A 24,842-nucleotide genomic window follows, 5' to 3' on the forward strand; every position below is an offset into this window, starting at 1 on the left:
CATCGCCTTTGAAGCCTGCGTGAGGAGGAGGCTGTGTGTGTATACATGGTATGGGGGAAGGGAGGTACTGACATTAATTCATTGTAATCGCTCATCAGTTGCTTTTACTTTGGGAAACGATTAAAGCATCACACAGAAAGTTTTGTCTTTCGCAATATCCAGTCGAATAAACGACTCAATCTCAATCACGCAGCCTGCGGTGTCCCTCTCATGATGCCCCTGCAGTAAAACTCCAAAACTTACATTCCAAAAATGTCCTTTGGAATGATAACAGACATAATGTTTTGCCGTTTTAAAATCACCTGTAAACATTTCAGCAGACAGACAGAAAGCAAAAAGAGGGCAAGGCCAGCAGCTGTGGGGTGCTCGGTGGACATGTGACCGTTGCTTTTTTCTTGCGGGACAAAAGAGTGCTGGGTGTGCGAGAGGGCAGAGGGCAACAGTCCTGCAGTACAGTGCAGAGTCCTGGGACGGCTGCAGAATGAGGCTTTGTAAAGACCCAGCATGCTGTGTGTCAGAAGAGGGGGGTCCGGGACAGTTGTGTGTGTTGGGGGAGGGTGGTGAGAGACAGCAGGCTGGCATGTGTGTGGTGTGTATGCCCGTTAGATTAGCACCATGACCCCGTTGTGCAGTCGTTTGACACAGTCAAAGACGGGCTGCTGGCGTGATGGGTAAAACAAGCCACCTTTACTGCAGTATCTTATTTACCTTGGAAATAAAAAAGAATCTTAAATTGATTTAATTCTAAACCTATACCTAAACTTAAAATCTTCTGCTCAAGATCATTTTAAGAACTGCTTTTTCCAGTATATTGTAAGCCAGTGCTAAAACAGCACTGTTAACCCCTATTATTTAGGGATATAGGGAGACATTTGTGACCCTGTCTGTGAAAACCCAGCTTTTTTTTGGTTACTCACTGTTTTTTATATAAAATCATGCCTAAAGAACATCCGCTGAAAATGTAACCTTGATGTCTTTAATATTTACTAAATATGGCCATGTCAAAAATTGTCAAAAATGATAGTGAAATTAACGATTGAAATCAATAATTAGTCTTATCTTAATATTAGTTTTTAACACTTTAGCCTGGATTTCACAGACAGGGTCACATATCGTTTTTTGTCTTCCACAAAAGTAAAACTGGAACGACACGGCGATGTCGACAATGCTTTATTATCCCTTCAGTAAAGTTTAAGTAAACCTAATTGTCTTATCGGTCTTGTTTAAAATGACTTAAAAGACAAATAATTAAAGATGCATTGAAACCCAACGTAGTGTATACTGTGCTCTAGGAGTAAAGCATCTTACTGGATAAGCTTTTTTAAAGGTTCGTCCTGTAATTAAAAGGATGCTGATGTGGTGTTTTATCTTAAGGGCTCCTGGTGTAAAAAGGGGAAACTGTGGTGTCCCACTTAAGAATGCCGTTTTATCTGATGAGGCACACACAAACATCCGGATGCATACACATACACATGCAGGGCTTCTCATAATCAGGCATCACAGCTGAGAGAGTTTAACACTACACATTAACTCCAGTTTAGCGCAGATGCACTTTAAAAGTTTGATTTCAGTTGGAATAAAGCAAAAACTCAACTTTTTAACATGCAAACTCTGTAGTCTGACTGAAATTGTATTGTGAGTGTTGCTTTTAGTCAAGTGGGACTAACGCATAATGTGATTGTAACTTGGCTTCATCCAGCATGTATATACACATTAATCGCACTATACAGTTGGCATTTGAGAATGTCTCCTTCATGGTTATCGGTGGCCTTTTAGGTCACAGAGACACTCAAAGTAAAGTAAATATAACCCTGATCTAAGACCAGTTTTGCAGGCTGGAATCCTTTTATAAGCTTTACCAGGAAAATCACAAAATCGATCACCGGGCAGCATAAAAGTAAAAGTTCTTCCAAAGCGGTTATCTGAGTGTGTGTCCCCTCTCTGTGCTATCTGTGCCCTGCACTGGCTGGTTTTGAAGCAGTTGGGGGTTTTGCCCCATCCAAAATGAGGACACAATTAGAGCGCTGAGCGGAGAACAGTGGGGATCCCTCTTTGAAGTGTGGATCAAATAGAAGAGCCGCATGGTTTTGTTCAGAATGACAGAGCTGGCAAACTCACCACAGCACAGCTAATAGAGAGAGCGCTTTATGATGCTCGTTAATTATCCTTTCTGTCACAGGCCATAGAGAGGAAGAGAGAAAGGAGAAAGGAAGGAAGAGTATGAAAGAAAGCTACTGTAATGGCATAGTGGGTGGATGTAGGTGAGTGGTAGACTGCATGCAGGGCACACGGAGACGGCTGGAAGGAATGGGAGACAGACATGACGGTGAAATAAATGGTGGTTAGTAACGGAGTTTGAACAGAGTTCGGTGGAGTTCTGAATGGAGCAGATGGCAAGAGAGGGAAACCAGAAATAATGACAACGACGACTAAACAGGAAGCAAAAGTGGAAGGAGGAAACAAAGCAAAGAGAAAGGGAAGCTGGAGATAAACAGTTTCCTGAGATAAGAGGTGCCACCAAGACAAATCGAGGCTTTAAAGTGTGAGACGCTCCCTGGGGGCCGGTGCACTGTAAACCTTTAGCCATGGCTTCAGAGACAAATCCTGCACCTGATCCAAACACTGGCCATCCTGAAGCACCCGCCCTTCTCTCTCTCTCTCCCTCTCTCTCTCTCTCTCTCTCTCTCTGAGCTTATTGTTCCATGAAGTGACATGAATCATTCCACATAGCTTAAAAGTGAATAAAACATTGAGATCGGCTCAAAAACTAGTATATCCATAATGAGAACATTGAAAAAATACACAGCACTCAAAGTCAGACGGAAACACAAACTCCTAAAATGGTAAGAAAATGTTCGGTTTATACTAATCTAAATAGCAGAAATGAACCAGATTACCCTGATGTCTTGGTCCTATTATTAAACTAATAGTACACAGTACAGTACATCATTTTCATGATCAGCGCAGCAAAATCAACACAACGTCTGCACAGAAAATGAAGTATACTTAGGTCTTGAGAGTTATTATGAAAGCTTAAACATATCTTGTTATGTTATCAAAGACTGAGGTTTGACTAATACTGCGAGCAGTCTGATGGTTTATTTGAAGTCCAATATTTGACCTTTAACCTTTTACTACATTGAAGGCATTGTGCAGAAGAGACTGTTGTTCTCAGTCAACTTTAGATATATGAAAAAGAGAGGAAGGGTAATAAAATATCCAAGTGTACTGTACTTTATGAAAAACTGCATATTTTGTGTGTGTGTATCATTTATACAATACATTATGGGCACAAAACATCTCAACAAAGATGGTAATATCCCACATTCTTGTCTTTATGGGTACATTGTTGGTCCTATGTGAAAAAAAAACAAGCCTATAAATGATACAGAAATAATCTAAAAATGTCAGTAGTGGATATGTTCAGGTGTGTGTGTGCTTTTGTGTGCGTGCTGGTATTCACTATGTTGTGTGAACCCAAATTGACTGAATTTAAGTATAGTAAAACCAGTACATTTTGACCTAATGGGAGATTTTATCCCCATGATGAAACAAGCTTACAAATCATACAGAATGAAGATTTTTGAAAATGTAGTATTTCATTGAGGGGATGGATTCAGTTTGTACATTATAAAAACCATTACATCTATGGAATGTCCCCACAAAAAGAGTGTGTGTGTGTTGAATGTTCTTAAAAGAGCTTACTATAACATGAAAAGCAAACAGAGGAAAAGAGAAACAGATTAAAGTGAAATATTTTGACAAGCTCCCACAGACACAAACCACTGAACTCCTAAATTTGATTTAAAATAAAGCATGTTTTAAATTCTAAACAAGTGATCTTGAATTTATGTCAATGATCTTATAATCAATGCACAAATGGCACAAAAATAAGAACAAAGAGACTTTTGGATCTCTTTGCCCTCTTGACATGGTAATCTTGGCAGCACTGTTGCTTTAACTTGTTATATGAACCATATTCAGAAAAAAAGCTCATATATAAGAGACAGTTGCCTAAAATTGAAAACTAAAAAAAACTTTTTTTTTCTGATGTTGGTGCAATGCTGGACAAGGCTGTGACTCAGTTGTTTCTGACTCAAAAACATTAAAGGTTTATTAATGTATGTTTTTCTTTAAATGCAGATGATGTAGTTAAAAGAGATCATGAAGTGATAAGAGAAGCTAGCAAAGATGTAAGAAATTGCATTTTGTTTATTTATTTATTTTTTTTTAAATCACAGAATGTTAAATGTTTTATTGAGATACAACAGCTTTATTCTTCATATACTCCCATATTCTGCATTTCTCTTTCTGTAAGGTTTGACTTTAGGTTCTCCACTTGTGTCTATAGTCTGGAGTAAGCTGAAGGTTAAAACTGAAGTGTTGATACAGTTGCATACGCTTAGTTTTGTATGTGTGTTGATCCGAGACCTTGTTCTATGCAAGAGGAAGTCACAATTTCCTCTAGGATTTAATCAAAACGCCTGGCAGGATCTCTCACCTCTACCCAGAATCCCTGCACCGCCTGACACATTCAGCAGATGTGCGTGTGCTCCTTTGTTTGCGTGCGGCTTACCTTCCCTTTCATAAACCACTTGACTATTTGTGTTACTGTCTGTGAGTGTGTACGTGCTCAAGTTATACTGTCATGGCCTTCCATTGGCCTTCTGTGAGTGTCCAGAAGACCTTGAGGAAGAAAAACATGCTTTAGTCGCACGCACTAGGAAGCCTGGGCTGTACGCTCCCTGCCATACTTCACTGAATACATGGGCATAGTCAGCTCTTCTTCTTTATTTGGAATTGCAGAGAAGTTATAGAGCAGTGAGAATTTTTTTTTGGTTTTTTTTTAGAACGTACTCCTCCCAATTTTTTTTGCATTAGCTTTTCGCTAATATACTAATACATGTTTTACTCAAAGTTGAACAGCTAAACCTTGACCCACTGCATATCAAAACAGGAAACGTTGTTGAACTTCACTATGCTGGGGTTTTATGGGGAAAAAGGGAACATATATTGTCAAAAAAAAGAAAGAAAAGAAACATTAAATTACGCTTTAGTTAATTTTTTAGGTGTTTATTATGCTCACCAGGGCGGCATTTATTAAATAAAAACACAGAAAAACAATAGTATTGTAAAATATCATTACATATAAGTATTCTCTATTTTATTATATTTAAAAATTTAAATGATGATCAAGTAACATTTTTTGTTAACACTGTTGAAAATTTTTGTACTACCTAACATTTTTTTGTGGCAACCATTATAATGTTTTGAAGAGCAGATATTCAAAGGAATACAATTTATTTAAGAGAACTAGAAATTATTTAAGATTAGAAATTTCTTTAGTGTATTTTAATTCAGTTTTAATGCACCCTTGTTTAATAAAAGCATCTTCGTTACTTTTAATTCTCTTTAGTTTTATAAAGTGACCAATAATATTTATATATATTTTTTGATTATATTTTTTGATAAGGGTTGCACAGTTTTAAACAAGGCAACAACAACAGTGATGAGATAAAGTTTCTAATTTTAACCTAGAAAAACACTTTTTTTCATCAAATGTTAAGTTTTGTGTAGATAAAACAATAATTTAGTTTTGTATGCGCACACTCTCTCTTGTCACTTTATCATCATCTTATACTTCAAGTAACAATATACTTTCTGCTACAGATACATGATGTATAAAGTATAGTCACAAGATTCCTTGATCTCCTGAAGTAGACAACTTTACATTTTTTAGATTCTTCTTATTACAGTACCTTTAAACACAATGGTGTTTCTAGGTGTTCATAGTTTTTTAAAACTACATAGTGGTACAAGCATGCAAGACATTTGGTAGTGGGAGAAGAGAACAAAAGAGTAGGTGTCAAAGAATCAGAAGAGACAGCAGTGAAAAGAAGGAATGGTGGGAACGACAGATGTATGAGCATTAGAGGAAACAAAGGTCTAGTGAGCCAGCTGTTTCATGGCCTAAGAGAATCATTCATTCAGGGCATGTTTTGTTCTTCATTGGACAACAGATAGGCCTACTTCATAATGAATAACTAACCAAAAGATACTATGTGTCTCATTGCATGTTTGTGATTGAGAGTTTTACTGCTCACTGTAAAACCCAACCTTCTACAAAAAGTTAAATTCAGCATGTGGATCTCTGACCTATTCTGATATGGCATATTTCACATATACATCAATAATGATCAAATTTGTAAAAGTAATAGAAACAACAGAAATAAAAACACAAGGAACAAGCCAGTTTAAAATGTGGAAGGCTAAGAATAGTATTTTTATATACGTTCGTATTTATATTCGGTGTCCTTAACTACTATGTAATTACATTTAAATGAATGATTTGGTACAATGCAGTTATTGTGTACATACATGTTTTACATTGTACTTATATTTTAAAAATATCTGCATGTAATTATGCAGAACATGATTCAAGTTTGTTGACCCTGGAACAACACTGTGATTAACCAAATAGATCTGAAAAAGCAATTTCTATATTTTTTTGTGAGATTTAGGCTTACAATCAGTGTCATTCATATATTATTTCCTCTGATGGTAGGGATTACTCATGGGTAAGGTTAGGTTCAGGTGTAGAGATATGGTCAAGAATAAATTTTTGACCAACAAATTAATGGCATCTGTTAGGGCTTGGCAATATACGTATTGCACAATATATTCATACGCATCTCGTCAGTAAATTTGCAGTAAATCTCAATCAGCTCTTTTCAAATTGAGCTACAGTTAATACACAGAGCCGTATGCAATATTGCGTCCATTTTCGTGGGTGACTTATTTGCGATACTCAACATGATATTTCATAGCTTTTCAGCGATCTACGACCCAGTTTTACGTGATTTACCTCCAGTATAATTTTCACTGCCGATAGAAAGATACTCTAAAGTAGATACTCTTTCACTCTCTGTAAAGGCTCTGAGGATAGTCTCCCGGAGCTCACTCATACACACAGGGTTCACTGACCCTTGAAAGAAAGGTCACCGTGTGATGCCCTGATGTCCAGCATGGGCACACCCAACTGAGCGTTCCTCCAGGACACACACACACACACACACACACACACACACATTCCCTGAAGCATGCTTACAACACATTCATAAGAGAAGAGAAGAGAAGAGAAGAGAAGAGAAGAGAAGAGAAGAGAAGAGAAGAGAAGAGAAGAGAAGAGAAGAGAAGAGAATGCAGATTTATTTGGATGATCAACTGTGATGATCAACTAACGGTGAAATGGCATGTTGTTTATAGCAAGCGAGAGAGTAGGAAGGATGCATGAGAGAGTGTGTGTGTGAATGGAGGGAGGGGAGGAGGTGTGGGAGGCCTTTACTTGAAGGGCCTGATGATGTCATCTGAACCCAAGCATCAGGCTGGTGTTGTGTTGCCCCTTCAAGGCCTGGGAAAATGCTCCTCAGAGTGCGACAGTGTCTGTGTGCGTCTCTCTCTGTGTGTGTGTGTGTGTGTTAGGTCATGTGTTTGTTAGAGTGTGTGTGCCTGCACTAAGGGAAAACAAAGGCTGAACAAAGAAACAATGCTATTCAATGTATTCCCTGAAAAAGAGAGAGGGAGAGAGAGGGGAAGAGAAAGGAATGTGGGAAGGATGGAAAAGGAAAATGAGGCACGGATGGGTGTTTATTGAGATGTTGAGAGCTGGTTGTTCTTTCATACAGATGTTGGTTTATTAATAAATGCTTCCAAAAATTGATACCAGACCAAAAATGAAAATCCGGCATGCTTCGGATGACTTCATGAAATGTGAAATAACGAGCGAGTCTGCATTTCACAGAGTTTCACACGTGAAAAGAGGAGGGGGTGAGGTCTGAGCTTTCCGGATGTCGACATGAAGCTAACCAGCCGCGTTCTACCATAAAGAGAGCTTGAGTATTTGTGTGTGTGTGTCAGGACCTTCTGTGAAGCTTTTCTCCTTTATGCCTCAGCTGTGTGTAGGAGAACATCTGGAGAACGTATGGGCCTCCTCCGTTAGGCCTGATATTTCCTTTTTTCTTACTGTCACTCCTTTTCTCTTTCCCATGATCACTCCACTTTAATCCCTCTCTTACAGCTGTTTATCAGAGAACAGAAACACCAATCAAAATGAACATATATCTAGTTCAAACACACACACACAATAATCTAAGCCGAATTTATAATTGGCATCAAAGCTGACTTTGATATGATAGATGTATAATGTGATTTAAATTTTCCTGCAACAACAACATTGTTGGTCTTGGCACAACATTTTGAACTAGTTATATTTTAGGTTTAAATTAGGAAAGTCTTTGAGTTTTGAATACATTCGTCAAAAAAAATAAAATAAAATAAAAATAAATAAAAATATATATACATACATGTATATATATATATATATATATATATATATATATATATATATATATATATATATATATATATATATATATATATACATACATGTATATATATATATATATACATACATATATATAATTCCCATTACCTATAAAATAACACTTAAAACACAGGAAAAGACTTATTCTATGTATGCATCAATGTATAGGCCCAAATTATTCAGCGATTACATTTAAGCCAACTTCTAAATTGTGCAACACGGTCCTAGTTTTATGTATGCCTAATAAACCGAAATTACAGTGATTTTAAACTCTATCTTAGGACGTCTGTTGCCTTTTTGGTCTTTTACTGAAACAGTATATAATATGAACTAATAAAAACAGTAAAGACTGACTCTGCAGTTGAAGTTGACCTTTCCAGTGTTTATAACAATCCATCAAGTTATCCGCAATGTCTTATGTTCTCTCTTTTCAAAGGCTTCTGAACTTTGATCCTTCCCCATTAACTCTGCCATAATCCCAGATGAATATTCTAATATACCGATATGAGTTCAAACCCTCTCACTTTATGTTCAATCAGAGGAATGCTTTTCAAAACATCACTCCCTGCCAAACTGAAAATGGAAGCCAGTCAGCCATGAAAAATAAAGAATGCAGAGAAGAGAGCGAGTATGTGACCAAGAGATGCAGAATGAAAGAAAAACACAAGAAGAGTTATTAAGGTATTTTTTTCCTTTTTGTTTTTACACCCAGAATTCCAAGGATCCTGCAAGTTTGCTAACTGCACTACTGGGAAACAACTTACTGGCAAATACTGGCACTTTTCTATAAAAATCATTATTTTGGCTCACTCCGAAGAATTCTTAAAGACACTGAATAAGGAACACAGTAAACATACAATGGACAATTTATGGATGTACGTTATTTGTGTGCTTTCTCACTTTCATGTGACTTAATTATGTTTGTCAATTTAGCAGACGCAGTTAGACAAAGCGACTAATGAGGAACACCACAAGCAAAGTAATATCATAACGCCTAACAATACTAAAACGTCAAGTGTAATGTAGCTAACGCAGAAGTGATGGAATGCAAAAATGTACACTAGAGTTCAAAAGATTCAATTTAAGCTTTTGAAATGTGTTTGAAGTCTAAAGGCTGCATTTATTAGATCAAATACACTATAAAACACTACACTACAAATACACTATAAAGTTCTTTTGAACATATATGGAAAAAATATTATTACTTAATAAAATAAAATAAAATAAGTGTTTCTATTTGAAATTTGTTTTAGCTGTGTAAAAAGCAAAACTGACTGTACAGCAGCCATTACTCCAATCTTCAACATCACATGATCCTTCAGACACCAGTCTAATATGCTGATTTGGATCTTAGGAGACATTTATTATAATCAGTGTGGAAACATTGAGCTTTTGTGGCAACTGTGAGGCTTTTGTTAAACGATTCTTTTGAAGAACAGAAAGTTCAACCAAATATCTCAGCATTTAGCCAACTCTAATAAATGAATATTTTTTCAATATCGCAATCCGTTCATTATAAGAGCCCCAAACAGTAATATACAACAATATGCATTGCACATGCTACATACTAATTGCTCCTCCACGCCTTGATATTCTGCTAAATCTGTTTGGTCTGTTTCCCAAGTTCCTCTAGTTCTCTGGCTGCAGTTGCTGCCCCACAGCAGGTTTATTTAGTGGAGGTCTTTCTAGCAGGTTTAATAACCTTCTGAAGCCCTTTCCCAACCATGAGTGTTCTGAGGATTTTTCACTGGATGTGTGTGTGTGTGTGTGTGTGTGTGTGTAATTGAGAGCAGACGATGAGGGGCCTGTGGCCTCTGCGTGTTTCCACAGTGATGTCAGCTCTGGCGGTCTGTGGGCGATGGGGAAATGTGCGGCAGAGCGGAATGTCTGGAGGACGCACTCTCGCTGTAGGGTTGTATTGTTTCCTATATCTTCTATTATATCACCCATTGTCTCAGTGGAACCCCAACATGTTCACCTCTGACACATTCTTTTGTTTTATCTCTACTTTACTCTGTTTGCAAAGAAAATGCAGAGCACACTATTGCGCAACAATTGACAGTTTTTTGGAAAGAGCATCTTGACAAATTAAGGCCAATTATGTTTGACTGCCATAAGGCTGTAAATCAGCTACTGTTAGGATATTTGTGTTCTACATACTTCACTGTAATACAAGATATTATTCCACTATGCACAAGTGGGATTAGTGAAGAAAATTAATACATACAGCCAAGCTTTTGGTATTCCCTTAATGTGACAAACCCCCTCAACTAAGCAGAGTGGAGCAGACCTTAAGGGGAACCAATAAACACTGTCTTAATTACTCTCTCTCTCTTGTTTTCACTCTGTGATTTTTACATTTTAAATATCTCATTAGCCTCTCTGTAGACTGCAGAGCTCAAACTGTAACAGGCATTTAATACACGCACAGAGACAATGAGCACATGCATCCAGACATGCACGGGCTCCCAGCGTGCAGCTCGTATCATCTTCCATTCCTGCCCTGACCCATTTCACCAAGCTCTGGATCATTTGCATGAGAGGATGCAAGAGATAAATGCCAAAATCAACATCAGTTATAGCTGTCATCATCTAGCAGCCAAAACAGCTGCAGCTTTGAACGGCACTGCTACGGCTTCAAACACGGGACCCTTTAAAGCGCAGCCTATACAGACTAAAGGCCAAGCTGTTTATAGACCACACATAACCAGTACAATGACCTCTGCGGGGGATTACATGAACTAATGCATGGTTATTAAAATGTGGAGTGATGCTTTGTTAGTGATAAAACATGGTGTGTGTGTGTGTGTCTATTTGTGTGCATGCAAGTGTGCATGTTCTCACTTTTAAGAAATGGGAGGTGGATAAGGGTTTGATCTAAAAAAAAAAATCTTGCTTGATGTATTAAATGCAAATTTGATTGTCTGAATTTCCCCAAGCACTATATGGAACGGTAGGCAGGTTTTTTTAATTTAAACATCTAGAAATAAAACTGTAATAACTATGTGATGTTGGATCAATCACAGGATTTGACCAAGTTTGCCAGGTTAGTGGTATGTAATCTTTTATTTTAAACCAAAGATACACAGAATTCGGGTTAATGCACTTAGTAGCTAGTTAACTGCTATATATTTACATTGCATTTTCATTCAGTCATTTAGTAGATGCTTTTATAGAATACAATCTGAATTGCAATATTGAGTTTCACAATCTTTTAACCAGTGTTGGGAAGGTTACTTTGCAATAACAACTGGTTGGATGTACATTATTCTGCTTATTACATGTATGCTTGACACAAAAGTAAATAATTATTTTAAAGCAACCAGCTTCAGCAGGTTTTTGAGTTCTCATTTTCTTGTTTTAAGTTTATATAATAAAAGTTGAGAAAACTTAAAAATATGCTGCAGCTGGTTTCCTTACAATTTTAAGTTGACCCAACTTGTTTGTTAGGTATCTTATAATCCATTACAGCCCACGTGCCAACTTTTTTGAGACCTCTCAAAATCAAATTTAGTGGATAAAAGTGTAAAACTGTTTAAACATTTATGTTCTCTATGTTCTATTATGAATAAAATATTGCCTCTTGTGATTTGAAAGTCTTTTAGTTTTCATTTTATATTAATTTAGAAACATTTCCAGAAGTAGGTAAACCTTGTTATTTATTATTTTTATGGGCTTTTTATACTTTTTTTTTTTATTAAGATAGGATTGAACAGGAGAGAGGGGAGCAGGATTTAAAAAAAAAACCTGATTTCATTTAAAGCAGTGTTTGTGAGGTTTTAACACTCCAAAAGCTGCACCTCCTCTTTGCTCTGCAACATATTTTTGCTGTGTGAGAAAATGATGTGTGGCGTGAGAGCAACATGGTTTTGTCGGACATAGCAACAATAACTAAAAGGGGGGTCTTTGCAAAGGGTCAGTTCTGATCCTACCATTTGAATGCTGCAGCCGAAGCTCATCAGGCCAATGAAAACACTGTCATATTTTGGTGAGCTTGTATGAATTGTAGCCTCAGTTTCTTGTTCTTAGCTAACAGGAGTGATACACAGTATGTTCTTCTATTGCTGTAGCGCCATCTGCTTCAAGTTCAGAGATGCTCTCCTGCATACTTCATTTGTAAAGAGTGGTTATTTAAATCTTCTTCATCAGCTTGAACCAGAACCAAAACTGGCCATGATTGGCTCTGATTTCTAAATTGAAAAACTCCACAGAAATGCCACAGATTCTCATTTTCAGATCATTCTCTGTAAAACCTAGAGATAGTTGTTTGTGAAAATCCCAGGAGATCAGCAGTTTCTGTAATACTCAGTCCAGCTGGTCTGGCACCAACAACCATACCATGTTCAAAATCTCTTCAGTCACCTTTTTCGCCATTTGAACTCATTTTGTTTTCTTTTTTTGCTGTACCGTATTTATTCCTAATGGGTGCATATTAATACCTAAATTTTACAAATTAGTAACCTTTGAAAAGTTACCAGTGGACACTTTCTTTATACATTATTGAGTATCTTTTTGTTCTCTCATGGAGGCATTTTTAAACTATATTTTTTTCAATGCTGGCCAATTATTGTGGGCTAAATTTTCTTAAGCAAGTTAAAACAAAACTGTAATTGATCACTTTATGTCAATAAGGTCATGACGTTATGGGGAGTTCTTGGACAGAATAAGCTGCCTATGTTTTGGCCGGCATCAAAACAACATCAAAGAAATAGTGATGACAAAAGCCGTCTGTGGTGTCGCCTCACACTGGCTGCATCTGAGCCAAAAAGTAGCACTTGAACACATGGCAGAGACTACAGGCAATGGTCAACTAGCAAGTACGTTCTGTACTTGTTTGAGAGGAAATTATTGTCTATACCAGCAAGTAGCAACATTCATTATTCAAATGGGGAAACTGAAACTACTGCAGATATACACTCACTGGTCACCTTATTAGCTACACAACTCACAACAAAGCCAGCAGCTGAATGCATTAAAGCATGTAGACATGGTCAAGACAATCTGCTGAAGATCAAACAGAGCATTAAAATGGGGAAGAAAGGTAAAGGCTGTTGGTGCCAGACAGGCTGGTCTGAGTATTTCAGAAACTGCTGATCTTTTGGGATTTTACACACAATCATTTCTAGGATCTACAGAGATAAAAAAGCAGAAGAACATCTGCGCACAACACCTTCAAGCAGATGGGCTACAGAACCACAACATGACACGTGCCACTCCTGTGGCTACTATTCAAACAAGCTCAACAAAATTGGACAACAGAAGATTGAAAAAAAGGTGGCTTCATTTGATGAGCATCGATTTCTACTGCAATATTTGAACTGTAGGTGTCATCCAACCGGCCTCATATCAACGGCTCAGACTGCTGCTGGTGTAATGGTGTGGAAATACTTCCTTACCAAAACAATAAACAATTGAATGTTTAAACACCACTGTCTACCTGAGTATTGCTGGTGAGTATTTCCACCCATTTATTAAAACAGTGCACTTGTGCTTGCTTGCTTCACTTTTGCTCCTCTTCATGGCCGCTGTTTGCTAAGTTGAACAGCCAATCAGAGTGATCTGTCTCACTGACAGCCCAATGCTGATTCAACATGTGGTGACAGTGAATATGTGAACCACACCATAAAAGTTGGAGGATGCTCAACAACGGCGAACCGTCAGCTTGGTATGTCAGGGCTTTTATATCTGCCAAGACATCAACAATTATTAGTGCTGTGGACTGTAACTGTGGACAAACCTTCTGTTCCAATATTTCAGACGTCAGATGGACCGCAGAACCACACTGAGAAGGTTAAAGAAATGCTGTCTTACAACAGTTCAAGTCAACAAGAACGTAAGCATGTATAATAATATATTACTCGTCCAGGTGTTCTTGTTGACTATTTGCATCTTTACTATCATAGCTGGGACATAATGATATGACCATCTCAGCTGGGACATAATGAAATGACCATCTCAGAGACAAAGGACAGCGGATTACATGAATGAGTGTATGGCAGACATGACCACCTTAAATCAAAGTCTGACCATGAGTGGTGTATTTTCCATAAGAAGCAACATATTAAGCATAAAAGAAGGAATTTTATAGTACAGTAGAATGCTAAAATAAGAAACTGCTGCAGGAAGTGACATTATAGGGACAGAAGAGCAGGTTACTTATCTAAATGGCCTCCATCAGCACAGCTCTTTACTTTAAAGGATGGGTAATTTAAAACATTAGAATGAGAATTAGAACAGGATGAGAGGAGAAAAGGCAAAACCCAAAGGCTAAATGTTCAATTGAGCCCAGAGAGGAGGGAGGGAAAGGGACAAGATTTTCAATCCTCTTTGAAGTTAATTCTTTAACTGAGGTCTGCTCAGCGACCGCTAGACAGCAGCTTAAAATTACCTTCTTTAGAGTCGCTTTGCTTTGGCTGGTCAAGGTAATTTTGAGCCACTTGGCCTGCTTTGATCCTCCATGCCTCCTTCACAGATCCTGAGAATCTGGGGTCTGACTGATTTCATCAATACAGACTGAAGCACAGAGCTAGAAATCTGAGAGAGTGCTCATCTGCAATGAGCTGCCATGCCAGCTGACAGCCAGCGCTGTTGAAAGCACTTCCTTATGCTGACAGTCAGTCGCAGTGACTAGCTGCTAATAGGTTGAACATTTCATTCTCTCCTCTGTGCTTTCTGTTTTCTCCACTTTGGTGCTTTTGAGGTTCTTTTCACATCGCTGAGCTGCAGTAAACGCAAGTAAATAATGACAAGTGCTTACACGACAACAGCTAAGCGAAAAAAGTGGAACATCCTCAGTTGATAAGATTATTTATAAGGCAATTACTTGGTTGGCAGTTTTCTGGAAACCCAGTTTTAAACATATCAAAAACCTACTATTTTTATCAGAAGTATTCATTCGCAAAGTGCATCAGTTTTTAAACTAGAGACTAAAGTATATATTTTTGTGTTTATGCTCAAATGTATCACTTCTATTCCCCTTTCATTTGCACTACAAAGTTCTAGACAAATTGTTCACTTGGAGATTAGAAAAATATTCCATGTCCAATGCAAGTTAAGCTGAATTGTCAGCACTTGTCATTTAATGTTGATTTCCACAGCAATGAATTTCAATTCGTCTGGGTTACAGTGAGTCCATTAGAATACACACTGTTTTTATAGAATATAAACATTGTACATGCTAACATCAATTAAAAAGTTTAGATTATTTATTTTTTATGTACATTACATTTAATTTTTTATTTGTAATATTTCACAATATTACTGTTTTATTGTAGTTTTGATCAAATAAATGCAGCCTTGGTGAGCTTACGGGACTTCTTACAAAGAAATTTTTAACATACTCCAGACCCCAGACTTTAGTGTGCATCCAATTTTACTAGTTGCCATGACAACATAACATCTAAAAACTTAAAATGATCAAACAAATGATAAGAACGAAATGTATAGCTCAAATAACACACAATTTTTTTAAAAATTATTAAAACTTAATAATTTTTAATAATTACTTAATAAAAACGTAATAATTAGTTTTTTTATAAAATTGCAAGTTTTACATTTCTGCTTTAAATCCTCTACATATCCCTCATTCAGTAACATAACCTACACAAATCACAAAGAAAGCTCCTAACACTTTATGCCCATATATTGTATATGTAAGCATGCTAATGACGCTTAAGCAGTGGACAGGATTTACTCGGGTTGAGTGTTTTTGGGAGTGGTCCTTGTTCCCACAGTTTTCCATTTTACAGAGAGAGAGACAGTAATGGAGAGCGAGCGAGACAGGGAGAGACAGGAATGTTCCCAGCCTCCCATGCAGAGAATAGGGCAAGGAGAAAAGAAACGCTTTAAACTTCCACACAAACATGCAAGAAATCTGAAAAGAATTTGCGCGTCTCCTCTGGGTGGCATTTGCACATTATTGGCTAATGAAACTCTGCCGTGTGCAGCTCGGTGCTTTGGAGTGCAGCCCTAATGCTAATTAATTGATTCCTAACAAAACTGCATGGCAATTACACCATTTCTGCAGAGCCGCGCTCCGGTGCGCCGGCATGTACAACATTAATAGCATAACCTTCATTTGAAGAGAAAGAAGAATTTGAGATGTCTCAAAACAGCTTCTGCTCATTAAAAGGAAATCTGTTGAGTCTTCATTAAGGGATTTCTTCCCACCTTTTCCCTCGTTCACCGGAAAGCTGACGGAAACAGCGAAGAAAGAACGCTTTATTTCCCTGAAGTAGCTTGTAAGTGAAAAGCTCCAAAGACATTTGTTTTAAGTTGTAAATGGTCAAGCATTCAATATTATTCTTTATTTTATATGAAAAGGGCGAAACTTTAAAGGCTGTTTTTATGCTAATGCAAAGCTTAATTGGCATTAGCAAAATTGCTGTGGCATGCTGAGGGGCTGTGAGATTAGCTAGAGAGAAAGAGCGAGATAAAACCTTCAAAAGGCCTATTTCAGAGGAATTATGGGTTTCCTTTGAACATCTTCCAAGATTTAAATACATTAAAAGCCTGTTGGCATACATGTAAATTAAGCAGTACCAAAGCGCTCCAAAGAATTCATGCAGGATAATGCCAAGGGTGGGAGGACAAATAAGAAAGGGCCCGATCACAGGGGAAGTGAAGCCAGCGATCCCTCCACTGCCTGGAATCCCTCTCATTCATTCTTCCTCCCGTTGTCCATCGCTCTTTCTCTCTCCTTGTCTGTCCGCAGGCCAAGTGGCTTAAGAGATGAAAAGGCAGCAGAGTGGTGAGCGATCCCAGAGAGACAGATTCATCTGAACCCACAGCTCAATGACAGAGTATCACAAACACACACATACACACACACTATCAGACACAAAAGCCCATTTAACACCAGTCAAGAGCAGTCACAGCAAGCCTTGCAGCGAGAGTTCAAAACACGCACACACACACACACACACACAAGGAAGTGTTCAAGCATCTGTTGTGAGTTACCTGTTCTGAAGCTGACTGACAAATGCAACTCAAGTGGATGTAAGGCGCACGCAGTGACCGAGTATCTCAATTCCACAACACAGAAAGCTTAGACTAATTTGAATTAACTAATATTTGATGATATTAGTAGGAGCAGTAAAAATGCACAATATTTCGTCATAAATTATTAAACTACTCTGTCGTTTAAAAGTTTGGGATCAGTAGGATTTTCTTATGCTAATCAATGCTTTATCTGTTCCGATCAGAAATACAGAAAATACTAAATGTAATTTTGCGAAATATGATTGCAATTTAAAATAACAGTTTGCAATTTTAAAAATACTTAATTACTACAGTCTTCAAAGTCACATGATCCTTTAGAAATCAATATGCTGATTTATAATCAATGCTGGAAACTGTTTTTTTCTTTCTTTTTAACTTTTAAACAACATAATACTTCTATTCAGCAAGGATGTGTTAAATGGATAAAAAGTGAGAATTAAAGAAAAAAAGTACTGATTGAATGGCAGTTATTTTTTATTTTTATTTTTTATTATGGATACCTGGGTAACCTCTCTGGCCAGTTCAGTGTAAATCCAGTGCAATGTCATTAGTCTTTAGTGAAATCAGCAGTCTAACAAACTCCGGCATTGGGAAAATGTCAAAAAATATACTCCAGTTCAAGATATTTGGGGGATCTACATGAAAGCTACACAGAGGCATAACTGACAAAATGAAGTATAAAAATAGTTTTATTAGCACATTTATTAGCAAGAACCTTACAGTACTCTTTCTAAAAGTAGTTACTGCCCAGTCCTTAAGTCAAATACCAATAAAAGAAAGTGACAGGCAGTGTGCAATCAAATAGTCTATTGATATCATTTAGTCACTCAGATGCTAGCATCGTCTATTCAGCAGCATCAGAGCATTTCACTGCAACTGTTGCATCATGTTGCATAGGAAGTTAAAAAGTTAAAGTTTTAAATCTCTCTAATCACACAGAAAGAGGCATTGTACTGCTGCACAAAAAAGACTCAGTACCTTTAACAGCTAGAAATACCTCTTATGTGAGGAATGACATCTCTAGCTTGTGACCTCTATCAGAGCCCTGATAGGAATAGCATGCATTTTACGTCCCTGTGCTAGCAGTTACCTCACCATAACACTTTAACGCTAATTTCACCAGGACAACAACAAACAGATACCTACATAAGAGGAAGAGAGAAAACATTCTTTCGGTGAGTCATTAGCAATAGTGCAAACACTCAGCCTCATCCTCACACATACACACTGATATACAAATGCATGCTGCTGATGACATCCGAGTTCTGGAGTTTTATAAGCGTGTGTGTTCTAATACAAGGTTCTTATGCTTACACGAGTCAAACTAAATTGCTTAATTTCAAGACTTGCTTGGATCCATCAGATGAACACTGACACCTCAAGCAGGCCACAGCACTTAAAGTTAAGAAGATTTAGATGAAAAGGTTAGCGAAGTGAAAAAAAAAAAATGAAAGGGTAACTCAAATGAAAAACATTGCATTTGCAGTTTTTAAGCTGCAAATTTCTCGGCCGATGTAAGACTTTCTTCGTAGCCTCTGAGACATGAAAGAGAAGATTGTCCGGTAGCCAGCGCCACATTAGATTTTGCTCCATCTGACCATGAAGCCAGCCGAAAGAAAGTCTGGCAGATCCATAGATGCGCTATGAGAGTGGCCCATTACAGCTGTCAAAGTGGGGGATTTGTATAATATGAATTATTTTGGCTTATGATGATAGGCCTGTGCGGACTGAAGCCTTGTTGTTTGACTCGTGTCAAAGCGAGGACACAGAGAACTGTGAATCTGGTTTCTTTTAAGACTTAATCAAAAAGCATTCTATGAACCTCATCTTCTTTTTCTCTTCTCTTTGTTCAGGACACTCGTTTTCACATTTATTTATTTTTTTTCCCTCTCCAAAGTACTCTTTAAAAACAGCTGGAGTGCTTTAAGATGTTCTAAACCACCTGGTGAGTATGAGACAGCTAATTGGTCAGCTCTTGCTGATATTTTATCATCAGCAAAACAAGCATCAAACAAAATCAAATCAAAAAAGAGAAAAGCAAACATAAAGCAGTAAGCTGAAATCGTGGGGTATGTAGAAAGGGGAGCAGCGGTACGGGGACTCAGCCGGCGCTTGCAGGTGGCTAATGGCTAAAGCAGTCTGGAGTCATATTGATAGCGTTTACTGGCCCAGCTGTGCAAATGACAGCTAAGTTAATTAGCCCATGCCGAGCTCTTACTCTCAGCCAAAACATTTAGCATAGTAAGGGGAATATTTCTCTTTGATTTGGATGGATTTGCTAAGACACTATATGGTTTGCATCATATCCCGGTTTGTCAAATCTCACATTCAAAGAATGTCGAAAAATGTTAATAAAATTATAGTATTTACCACCCCTCATGTCCAATCCTATGAGGCATTTAGAGAGATGGATAGATCTACTCCAGCTGGTGTTGCTGTTTTTCCATTTTACATCTTTTAATATTTGCATATTTATACATGAATCTTGGAGCAAAGTTGTAACGACAATATTTTTTTTTCTCCAGATTTTTTAGGCAGACTGCAGAATAATTAATACAATAATTAATTAAAAATAAAAAATTAAAGCACAGCTATCATGAGTTTAGAAGATTTTTCACAGAAATATTTGAGGATGCCAAAATGTGAGAAGTCCTGTAACAACTGATGAACCATTTTAAGTGATATCAAGTTTTTAAAGAAGAATTCTCCTCAAAACAGTTTTAGAACAGAGAGCAATGAGGCAACAGATAAGTCAAGAATGTCTAATAAACGAAGCAGGTTACTTTCTTCCTCTTTCCGTCTGGCTGTGAATGTTTTATATAGTAGATGGTATGCTCTGCTCAATGCATTCCTAGTAAAAGATGTTTGAACAGGTCTCTCACAGTGCCAACTTGTGTGTGGTCAGACATCTGATACCTATACAAACATATACACATATGGGTCATATTAGGATCTGTTAAAGGATTAGTTGAAGTTTGTCGTTGTTTACTCACCCTCATGTTTTTCCAAACCCATATTATACACAGCAAGTTATCAGGCAGAATATTTGCCATTTTAGCTGGGTGACATGATGCTCATTCGGTTTTTAAAATGCGTGTCTGTAGATTGTTCCCTGTATCTTATGGCAATAATAAACTAAATGTAGTAATTATAGAAAATGAGCCTTTTAAAGTGTTGCAGGAAGGTCATAGTAAGGTTTTAAGAAAAATTTGATTTATAGTAAACGATTACATGCTAGAAACACAATTTCTGAGAATGAACTCTCTTTATATATAGTTAGGTCCATATATATATATTTGGACAAAGGGCCAATTTTTACTATCTTAGCTGTTGACCCAAATTTTTTAAGTACAATTACTGTGGATGTGGACTTAACATGTACTTAAAGTGAGGGTAATCTCATCACAGATGGAGGAAAGTTTAATGAATTACAGCTCTTTAATATGTACCCTTCCCCTTTTTCAAGGGACCATAAGTAATTGGACAATTGACTTTAAAGTCGGCATGAAACAGAAGTTGAGATTGTCATTTTTTCCTTAGTGTGATGCATATCCGAGCGAGACTTTTGAATTGTTAAAAAATGTAGGGCTGATTTTGTCCTACAGTAATTGATTTGATCGTTGGAAGACAGGTGTTGCCAGAGCCTTGATAACAAAATGGAGGCAGATTATGGTTTATTAGAGGTTTATGTTTTTGATGAAAGATTATGAGGGCACATGAATTTTTAAAAAAAATTATGAAGTGCACTACATTACTCTGTTAAAAAAATCGTGTCAACTTTGATTTCACACTGACTTTAAAAGCAATTTCATGGACAGATGTGGTCTATTCCTTCTTTATTAAATAATAATAAATCAATTAAGCAGGTGAAAGGTCTGAAGTTGATTGTAAGTGTCATTCAAAGATAGCGGTAATATTAGGAATGGCCAAATCAATAGTTTGGTACATTCTGATAAAAAAAAAATACAAATAAATGCACTGGTGAGCTCAGCAACATGAAAAGGCCTGGACGTCCACAGAGGACAACAGTGGTGTATGACCGAAGGATTTTCTCCAGGGTAAAGAAAAACCCTTTGACAATATTCAGAAAAATTAAGATCACTCCAAATACAGCAAATACAGAGGCCTGATAATATTTTACCAAAAAACATCTAAAAAAAAAAAAAAAAAAAAAAAAAAAAAAAAAAAAAAAAGCCAGACTTCTTTAGGAATGGTATTCTTTGGATAGCTGAAATTAAGATCAATCTGTAATGCGAAGAAAAAAGTGTGGAGAAGGCTTGGAAAAGCTTATAATCCAAAGCATATAACATCATCTGTGAAAGATGTTGGATCAGTATGATGACATGAGCATTCTGAAAAGTATAGGAATATACTGTCTGCTCCGATTCAGCCAAATGCAGCAAAGTTGATTGGACAGCACTTTTATAGTACAAATGGACAACAACATATACATATTTTTCATATAAAAATCTCCTGATTTCAACCCGACTGAGCATGCATTTCACTTGCTGAAGACAAAACTAAATGTCTGAAAAACCTAATGGAGACACTTTAAAAATTCAGTGAAAGCAATTAATTCCTACAAATAAACTACAATGAAGCTTGTGTCAACGACCTGGTGTTATGCAAAAAATGGCATAGAGAAATATTAGATGCAAGTTTCCCATAGCCATAAAAGAATGTAAGGAAATAAATAAATACAAATGAAATGGAAACAAATAAATATCACACCACACTACTTCTGCTGCTGTTGTTCTTCTTTCAAAGCAAATTTAAAAGGTATATAATAAACAAACCTTAGTTTTTATCAAAATTATAGGCTACGTGTGAGCCATCGCGAGTCATTTTTACATGAATCTAAAGCCCGCCTCCAGCAGCGAGGGGGTGTCAGAATGTTTGGACACAGTATACCGTCGCTCAGCCTTTTCAAACTTCTTTTTGCCCTCGAACGAAGAACGAAAAAGAACTGGCTAAAATAGTCAATGCCAGAGTTTAGAGGAGAATTCTACTGGGATTTTCACGCACAAACAGTGAGCAGCGTATACGATGAAAATGCCTCGTTAATGTTAAAGATGATAGAAAGGCAACAGTAATTCAAATAACCAGTCGTTACAACCAAGGCATGCAGAATACCATCTCTGCACACACAACACATGGTGCCCCTCCTGTCAGCTAAGAACAGGAAACAGAAGATTAGAAAAATGTTGCCTGGTCTGATGAGTTCTGCTGCGACGTTCAGATGGTAGGGTCAGAAGTTGGTGTAAAGTACGTGAAAGCATGGATCCATCCTGCCTTGTCTCAACGGTTCAGGCTGCTGCTGGGGGTGTAATGATATGGGGGACTCTTGGCACACTTCGGGCCCCTTAGTTGAACATTGTTTAAATGTCACAGCTTACCTGAGTGTTGTTGCTGACCATGTATATCCCTTTATCTTCTGATGGCTACTTCCAGCATGTTAATATACCATGTCACAAAGCTCAAATCTCGTCTGAACATGTTAATGAGTTCACTTTAATGAAATGGCCTCCACAGTCACCAGATCTCAATTTAATAGAGCACCTCTGAGATGTGGTGGAACGGGAGATTCGCATCATGGATGTGAAGCCGACAAATCTGCAGCAACTGCTTGATGCTATCATGTCAATATAGACCAAAATATCAGAGAAATGCATCCAACACCTTTTTGAATCACAAATAATTAAGGCAGTTTCTGAAGGTTTGGTACTTGGTGGCCAGTGAGTGTATATGTGTGTGTTTATATATATATATATATATATATATATATATATATATATATATATTATTAATTTTTTTAAACCTTTTTCAAGTAGATTTGCTTAAAAGTATTTGCTTAAATGCATAATGTAAAACGTTTTTACTGTTGTTCATGATCTCTCTCAATGAGAAACACTCTTCTTCTTTCCCACATAAAAACTCTCCTTCCCTACAGTTGTCTTTTGTCTTGCTGTAAAGCTGCTAAAAACAGTTATGAATAATCCAGTGTCATTACAGGACACTTTTACAGCAGCTTACCAGCCTCTGTTACACTGCTCTGGTAAATGGCTTTAATCTGTTTGCCATGGTAGAGCAGTCTAAGTCTGAACAGGTGCATGCCGGACATATACACACAAATCCTCCATGCACGCACGCACACACACAGGTCTAAACATTATATATGTGTGCACTTCAGAGAGGACAAAAGGGACAAAGTGAGACACGAGTGGCCATTGAATTTTGTGTTGCGTCAACATGGGGATGACATTTACAGTGCCTTCCAAAAGTCTCCCTCTCTCTTTCTTGAACTCTCTCTTTCAAGCTCTCTGTCTCTCTCCCTCTCCTGCAACATGCCTACAGGGTTTTGAGGACAATGGCGCTCTTCTACTTCAAGTAGCTTCAAAGGCTTAGATACAGCAAGCAGGCGTCTGTGACTTCCTCTGAAGTGCCTCGCTATAATATATTATATCTAGATGTCCCCAGAGTGCCGCCCAGGCCTGCAGTCTGGACCAGAACCGTACCGGGATCTTTGGCCTTCCCCATAAAGTCTATAATCAGTCCACTGCCATCATGATGCATTTGAGATGACATGAGATATGAGGGACAAAAGAGAAAATCAAAACGGTGAAAACAGAAATGGCGTCTTTGTTAAGCCAGCGAAGACTTCTAAGATGTGACTTTAGAGAGTTTGTGGGTACACAACAATGACACAAAGGGAATACCAGATGAAAGCATTAGAGATGTAAATAACTCTTCTGCCAGAGAGAGAGAGAGAGAGAGAGAGAGAGAGAGAGAGAGAGAGAGAGAGAGAGAGAATATGTGTATGTGAAGAGAGAGAATGAGAGCTTAAACAGAAAGATTGCAAAGTGAACCGTATCTATAGAAATCAGGTCTGAACTATTTCCAAAGAACAAAATCTCCTTTTATTCACAAAGTTCTCCACCTCTTGCATATTTGTTACAAAAAATTGTTAAACTGGTTAATTCGACTGTGTTGGTCAGCATGTTTAAATCTATTCTACGGATGTCCCACTAAAATAAACAGAAAAAAACCTACATGTCTGGGCCTAGAAAATGATGAAGGACAAAAGTTTCCTTTGAATAATTTTTTAACCGTTGCAATGAAAGTCTATAACACTTCGAATTAACATCCTTCTCAGATGATATGATAGGTGTTCAATTCAAATGCAAAAGACTTTAACAAACAAATAGAACATGGTGGCTGCTAAGTGCTTTATCTTATAAGAAACTGGATCATTAGATTTAAATAGGCATCTCAAGAACAGTGATTTAAAACTAGAGATAAGTAAACTTCAGAGGGGGCTGCATGAAATAAATCATGGTTTAGTAATAGATTTTTTTCATTTATTTGAAAAGGGACCATGTAAAATTTTAACAAAGGTGCACTGTACCGAATTTAGCCAATTGTTACGTTTCATTAGTGGTCCCTTGGCTTGTAATCATAA

This window comes from Puntigrus tetrazona, chromosome 7 (genome assembly GCF_018831695.1).
Source record: "Puntigrus tetrazona isolate hp1 chromosome 7, ASM1883169v1, whole genome shotgun sequence".
Taxonomy (NCBI): domain Eukaryota; kingdom Metazoa; phylum Chordata; class Actinopteri; order Cypriniformes; family Cyprinidae; genus Puntigrus; species Puntigrus tetrazona.